The following is an 8,291-nucleotide window of genomic DNA, read 5'->3' as shown; positions in this document are numbered from 1 at the left end:
GACGCTACACGCTAGTCATTTCCCAGATCGGCTGCTTGCGACGAATCGTGCTGTGCTTTTGGATAAACACGAATATCTACTCTGTCTTTGATATCTCTATCTTTCAAAACTATTATCGCTGACAATTCGTCGTCATATTATATAGGCATGCGTGATCTTTCAGATTCATATAGAAATACAAGAAAACTTCTTTGTCCGTGTTTTGCAGATAAATTTCGTGTAAAGGGCGATACTTTTGGATGTATGGATTTGTATCGATTATTGGCTGTAGAATTTCTAATACATCCGATCGTTTAACTCTTTTGATTCTATGTTGCATCGCTTCTTCGTGACCATAAATATAAACCTGACCGAATTGTGTTTTTTTTTTTTTTAATTTAAACTTGTAGTAGCTTTAATTGTTGCAGGACCACAGATTCTCATAGCGTATGGTCTTGAATCATGTAAATCTACGTTTTGAGCATTGAATGATGCGAACGCGAACAGATTATTGTAGATTTGCTTATTTTGCCTGTAGTGTTTGTGGATTTCTCTTTCACCAAAAAACAAATCTTTAATTTCTTGCAGGTACGCCTTTTCATTGGGAAGAAACACTACTTTTTCCTGATGGCAACACGAATTAGACAATCTACAAGTCTCCAACTTAAATTTTAAAGCCGAACAATATTTACATACTTCTGTCATATCAGCTATGCACATATATTTGATCTCTTTTCGCTCTTACGTTATTTCACCGAGTAATAATTTCCGTTTGTTAGGACTAATGCTGTCTTTACTATCATTTTTTTGAGACTTTCAAATTTTAGTACTTTCATAATCTCAAACCTGCTTTGCATGTATATTGCTCCAAGATTTTTGAACCTGTTTATGACATTCTACTTTGTCTTCTTCTGTTTCTTTTATTTCCAGCCCCGCTTGGACCTGTTAGGTTTTCAATTCATCTCTTGACACAAAGTCTCGTCTTTTTTTTTTTTTTTTTTTTAACCATTTACCAGGCAACCATGCCTAATAGTTGTGGTGATATTAAATACTGACTGCCATTTTTATTTATGTAATTTTTTTTTTTTTTAACCAAAACTTGTACTGTATGACACACACACAGACAAATGAACTCAGAACAAACCCATAGCCTCCTTAGTGTTGTTTACCTCCATGAAAACGAGCCAAAAGCTCTTTTTTAAAATTTTTTTTATATAAACCATAAAAAGGCTATTACACATCCTCACTAATGGTACATTTTAATAATATAAATCACTTGTCATAAGAGTTGCACTCACTGGTGATTTGTCAGCGCCAACCACCATCGCTCTCATGTTAGAGCTCAAGGCAAATTATGTGAAGACATCAAGCCCCTCAAGTTTTTAGTTACAGCAGGGAAAGGTGCTTCATGAAATGTAAAGACTGATGGAGCCCACCTCACTTGCACCCTGTATTCAGGATACTTCAACATTTATTTTTTACTGCTGGATATCAGATGATAGGCCTTGTTCAGCCTGACCAAACTCTGGCTAAGAGTGCATTATAGTCAGAGAAAGCAGGAAGGCAAGGCAGGATTCAAGTGTTTTGCACAGTTAAGACTGTGTAGTGTGTATGTGTGTTTTTTTCCCAATAAAAAATAAACTTGAACATGCATGTTGATGATTCTGTAACACTTTCTGTATGTACAATCAATATGGGTTTTTTTAAGAAAAACTTAAAATGTCATGGTGCCCAGCTTTTGGAGATGAAAACAAATAAGGCAGATGTTTTGTGGATATGTGGCTTCAGTTGCTGCTTAGTGAAAAAAATCGACACTTTTGTAAATAGCTCTCTCTCTTAGACAGGAATTATTTTCATTTTTCAATTGATGATATATAATCTCTAACTAAGGAAATGGACTACCTGGAGTGCCACCTGTGTATTTCTTTTGCAAAGAGGACTTGTCTCACCTAGGTTACATAATTTAATGTACTGTATCTCTTTATATTTGCTACTATTCGTTTTGATGCAAATATCATTTTTAAGTGAAAGCTTAAAGCCTTTGTCTCTGTCCGACTGCTACTATCGTTGCTGGAAGGTTAGATTGATCATTCCTAGTTTAACTATGGTCTCTTAATGGCATAAGAAGACCCCCTTGTCAAGTTCTCAGTTGTTTGTAAACTGGTTTGAAAATAAAGACAACCCCAGTCAGTGCACAGCCTGGTATAGAGGCATCATGGGTGAAACACATGAGGTACAGCACAGTCGGTGAGACACATAGCAGAGATTACAGGTAAGTGTTCTGTAGCTGATTTTGACATTTCTTAAGACAGCGTTTCTCAACCTTTAAGTATTTGCGACCAGAGTTTTCATAACAGTTTTAATCGCGCCTCCCTAATGTTTTTTCGAAAGGAGCCCACTAATACCAATTTGTTCATTTTTAATTAATGATATATCATAGATGCATATTTTATTATACCTACTTTTATCTACATTTATCTAAAACTACATTCTGATACTAGAAAAATAAATATAGTGTAAGTTCATTTGTTCTGGTTTCAATAGATGTATTTTTCGCATTTTCAATTCGTTTTCTTTTTTTCACATCTTTGCACCCCCCCTAGGGGGGCCCACCCCACAGATTGAGAACCACTGTCTTAAGAGGTCAGTCAGTACTGTTTCATGTTAGGTGGAGGTCATGGGGATCTGATAACATAATAAAACACACCCTTATATCAACTTCATGATTAAACGAACTGAGCATTGAAAGTCCAAATGTCCATTTGAGCAGAATTAACTATTTCTTGATGATCACGTTCACTAACAGACTAAATGCCATGGTTTGAATCTCCAAACAGTAATCTGAAGTCACTTATGATGTCACTGGGCCTCAGTTTACAAGAAATAGCTTATGTGCCAATGAGTAGCATCTATTAGGATCTGCAATTTAGAAGGAGGAATTCAGCATCACTCCTCAAAAAGACCGTTCTAGATGGAGGTGGAAAGCACAACTCAGACTTCATTCTAAGATCTCCCATAAAATCTTGCAAATTTATAGGGCAAATAAGGTAGAATGCTGGCTTTCTCACTAAAGTATTTGTGCTGGTAACTGGAAGGTTGCCGGTTTGAATCCTGGCAGTGCCAGAAGCAGTGCTATTTGGGTTGGGCCCTTGAGCAATGTCCTTAACCAGCAATCACTTCATGGGTGTTGTACAAATAGCTGACCCTGTGCTGAGGCCCCAAACATCTCTCTGTGCATCGCTGGAGCGTAGGTAAGTTGGGGGATGTGAAGAACGACAAACTTCAAATGTAAGAAATTGTATATGGCAAATGAAATGAATTATTATTAAATAAAAGTGCTGTGAAATGAAACAATAACTTGAAATACGATTAAAAATTATTAAATGACCATTTTTGGAGCTTTTTCTTTTAACATTTATTTCTTTATTTGTGTATTTCAGTGACATCACATACAACATAAAATACAGCTTGAGTTTATAACTCACTTTCACTTGTGAGAGGGCAGGCTCTAGAACATGCTGTGTCTTAACTGGTGAATCATTGGTCTAACCCCTCAGCTTTGACAAGTGTCAGTTTGAAACTCAAGCTGCATTTCATGTTGAGCTTGGAAGAATATTATGGACAAAATTAAATGAATAAATAAGCAAGAAAAAACATTATTACACATTTATTTTTATGCTGACATTTCATGCTTTTTCTTTGTAACATTTTACGGTAGTTATATTTATTTTCATATTTAATTCTGTTCAAAATATTCCTCCATATACAACGAACAGTTCACTTTTATTCTCATGGTCTTGTCAATACCCAGTGTCCTCCGCCTTAAAAATATCTCAGCAAAACACCAGGGTTATGTAGTAAATAAGGCCAGGGGCCAGTGTAACAATGAAGGAGGTGGACACAGAGATATCCATCCATCCATCCATGTTCCAACCCGCTGAATCCAAACACAGGGTCACGGGGGTCTGCTGGAGCCAATCCCAGCCAACACAGGGCAGGAACCAATCCTGGGCAGGGTGCCAACCCACCGCAGGACACACACAAACACCAAACACACACTAGGGCCAATTTAGAATCGCCAATCCACCTAACCTGCATGTCTTTGGACTGTGGGAGGAAACCGGAGCGCCCGGAGGAAACCCATGCAGACACGGGGAGAACATGCAAACTCCACACAGGGAGGACCCGGGAAGCGAACCCAGATCCCCAGGTCTCCCAACTGCGAGGCAGCAGCGCTACCCACCGTGCCACCCACAGAGATATGGTTGATGTAAAATAAAACTAATTTTACTGTACATAGTTTAAGTAATATATACAACAGACAGTCCTTTAAAATTTTAAAAAGTAATTTTAAAATGCACTCTCTTCAGTGAAAAATAAATTAAATTATATGTGTGTCATAGAATGTGGTGACAATAGTGTCGCTACTTTAAAAATATTCAAAAAATATATACTGTATATTTTCCATGCTCCCTAGCATTGTGTGAACAATAAGAAATACCCACACATCCAGTCCACAGCGGTGCTTCTTGGAATCATAAGCTATTAAGAGCCTCAATTATTATACCATCCCCTTTTTCTTTATCTTAAAAAACGGATTACAGGATTACCAGAAAATATCTATATTTAAATATTGTATATACACGTATAAAATACAGGGTGTTTCAAAATGAAGTACCACATTTCTCAAGGTTATTTTCCAAGGTAGAGGCAGCTGAGTGATTTGGGGTGGATGTCCTTCGATAGGCAATCCATGTAGTTTTCAGTCAGCAACATGCCTTAGTCCAATGCGCACCATGGTTTTGCTGTTGAAGCATTCTTCAAAAACAACGAATCCATCATCACTACTCAAATTGCCTCCCGAACGCACTTCAGCATTCCTTCTAAAAGCGACGTCCCAAATCGGAAAACAATTCTTCAGTGGGTGTATAAATTTAGACAGATGGGTACAATATTGAACAGAAAGTCTCTAGGCCGTCCTTGGACTATACAAATGCCTGAAATCATCCAAGCTCTAAGGGCATCAGTTTTGCAGTCTCCTAGACATTCAGCACGCAAACATGCTTCTGCCTTAGGCATTTCCAACATGTCTTTGAGGAGGATTTTGCATGAGGACCATAATTTCTATCCATACAAAGTGATGGCAGTGCAGGAACTCACTGAGAGACAGACTGGGAGAGCCGTAGAGAGTTGTGCATGAACTTTCTGCAAGCCGTTCATCCAGATGCCATCATCATGTGCAGCGATTAGGCATTTTTCCATTTGAATGGATGCGTAACTAAGCAAAACTTTCACTATTGAGCCGAAACCAACCCTCATGAACGTCAGGGACCCCTGCACAGTGAGCATGTTACAGTTTGGTGGGCTGTTGCAGAATTTGGCATTGTAGGCCCTTACTTTTTTGAGGAGGCAGGAGTAATGGTCACCATCACTTCAGAACATTACATGGAAACGCTAGAGAACTTTTTGTGGCCTCAACTGGAAGAAATGGATATGGAGGTTGCCTGGTTTCAACAGGATGGAGAAACAGCTCATATGGCATAGAGATCCATGCAAGTGTTGTGGGAGATGTGACAGCACTGCATAGGGAGATCAGCTTCCCCGGAAACATTTGCCTGATCTCGCTCTGTGTCATTTCTTCTGGTGGGGTTATTTCAAGTCAAAAGGTATACACACACCAACCTCAAAACCTTGAAGCCGTCAAGGATGCTATTGCCCTTGAAATGGCCAAACAAGTCATGCGAGCGTTCAGAAATCATATAGAAAAATGTATCGCTAATGATGGCCACCACCTTGAAGACATCATTTTTAAAACACAGTAAAAAAAAAATCTATTTGTATACTCTTTCTTGTGGCATAATAAAATGTATTTTATATTGTAGTGTTTTTGTAGAATAAATGTTTGAAATGTGGTTCTGTACTTCTTTTTGGCTCTAAACTAACTTATAGCACGATGTGTGGAGTACAAATCCAAGGAGATTCTGCACAACCTTTATAACACATTGGTGAGGCCTTATCTGGAGTACTGTGTGCAGTTTTGGTCTCCAGGCTATAAAAAGGACATAGCTGCACTAGAAAAGGTCCAGAGAAGAGCAACTAGGCTGATTCCAGGGCTACAGGGGTTAAATTATGAGGAAAGATTAAAAAAGCTGAGCCTTTACAGTTTAAGTAAAAAAAGATTAAGAGGTGACATGATTGAAGTGTTTAAAATTATGAAGGTGATTAGTACAGTGGATCGAGACTGTTATTTTAAAATGAGTTCATCAAGAACACAGGGACACAGCTGGAAACTTCTTAAGGGTAAAATTTCACACAAGCATTAGTAAGTTTTTCTTTACTCAAAGAACGATAAGACACTTGGAATAAGCTACCAAGTAATGTGGTAGACAGTAAGACATTGGGGACTTTCAAAAGTCGACGATGTTTTTTTTGGAAGAAATACGTGGATAGGACTGGCGAGCTTTGTTGGGCTGAATGGCCTGTTCTCGTCTAGAGTGTTCTAATCTCACTCTGAGAATTTAACTTTCACATTATTGTCAACAGATCTTCTTTCAGTGCCACCAGTCACAACACAAAACTAGGTCTTCCTTCTTATTTGTATTCCCAACTCCAGAGTCTGAAATGTGCCAGTACTCAATGGTACACAATATCTGCACCTTAGCATACCTGTGTGTGGCATCACCTTCTTTAAATCTCCACAGGAACCCTCACTTTTTCATTGAATGTTGTTGTTTACTGGGCCTTGGGAGGAAATCACCCCCCCCATCCCCCAATTACCCGCTTCTCTTTGATCGCCTGTCAATGAATCAAGACAAAACAACTGCAGTTTCATCTTCTTGAGAACCTTCATGGCTATGACAGCCTTTGTATGCGGTGTCCTCCCATCAGTCCCTCCAGAATCCCCCTGCTACACTTGTTTCTGGCCTGTTCTCAATTCCACTACCAAACTAACACAGACTTCCTGTAGCCGTGCTCATTGATGGAACAGCGTTTCACTGGCATCTGCTTCCTAGTTGTGCCATTCCCTACTTGCACAGGATCCAGCTTCCTGTGACTTCTAATTAGGTAAACACATACTGCTTGCCTGTTGGGGTGTTATGAAGTATCTACAGTCTTACCTGGGTTTATCTGAAAATCTTCCAAAAAAAAAAAAGAAGAGGTCAATTTTGTCGGACGATATCACTGTACATAGGTCTTGGTGTTCACAGCCAATATCTAAGAAACAGCTTGATCTAAAAGGTTCTCTCCTTATTGAGATCTGGTCATCCAGGAGCTCTACAAAATTCCCCCCAAACAAAATTCAGCAAAAAAAACCCAGCAATTTTAAGACATGAAAATCAGTTTAAGCTTTCCATAGAGACATACAGACACCATATTAAAATCAACTTTTCTCATGGTTTTAATCATAGAATAAAAATGTGAACTTCAGCATATTTTTGATCACCCTGCCAAATTTCTATTTGCATGTAAGTAAAATGACTAAAATGTTTTTAATGCATGGTAAAATGTTAATTAGCTTTATATTTTGTGCCTTGTAATGATGGACTCTTTGTTTCGAAGAACTTAAGATATGTCCAATTTAAAGGAATACTCCACCCAATTTTTTTTTTTTAACATGCAACTTACCCCATGTACTTTGTAGTGATGGCAAAGAAAAAATTTAACCTCATGTTTTCATGCAGAATGGGCAGAAAAAGTTTCCCATAGCAGAACTCAATGGTCACTAGGTGTGTACAACAGCTAACATTTAGCATGTCTACATACACTTCAATAGCAGAATTATTTACAGAAAAAGGATTTCTAAAATGCCATGTTCTTGTTCTGATTAGAGAAATCGGGTTATTGGCAGAAGTAGATTTCTCTGCAAATAATTCCATTTTGTGGTCATGTAAACCCGTAACCGATTTAATTAAGGACTTTGTAGTCTACGCACGTCTGTTGCACTCTGTCTGCCTGCACACGTATTTGCTTTACACGTGCTTAAAGCAGCCATGGACTGAAGCATCCACAAAACATATTTCTAGAGGCAAATGTAAAGGCAAGTAAATTATTCTTTCTCCTGGCTGAAATAATCTGTCTCAATATTTCAGAAACCGCTGAATATGTGTTTACGAACTGAACATATTGTGCTAAACTCAGCACCACAATCTTAAAAGCAGTAGGGGTAACACTTTAAAAGTAATGTGTGTTACGGAGTCTTGTTACTTTTTAAAGTAATGAGTAACCTAATGCAATGCACATGCAGTGTCTTCCCATCAGTCTCCTGACCCAACCATAGTCCGTCCATACTGCTACGTTTGTTTCTGGCCTGC

Source organism: Erpetoichthys calabaricus, chromosome 2 (assembly GCF_900747795.2).
Source record: "Erpetoichthys calabaricus chromosome 2, fErpCal1.3, whole genome shotgun sequence".
Classification (NCBI taxonomy): domain Eukaryota; kingdom Metazoa; phylum Chordata; class Cladistia; order Polypteriformes; family Polypteridae; genus Erpetoichthys; species Erpetoichthys calabaricus.
Note: the sequence above shows the minus strand (reverse complement) of the source record.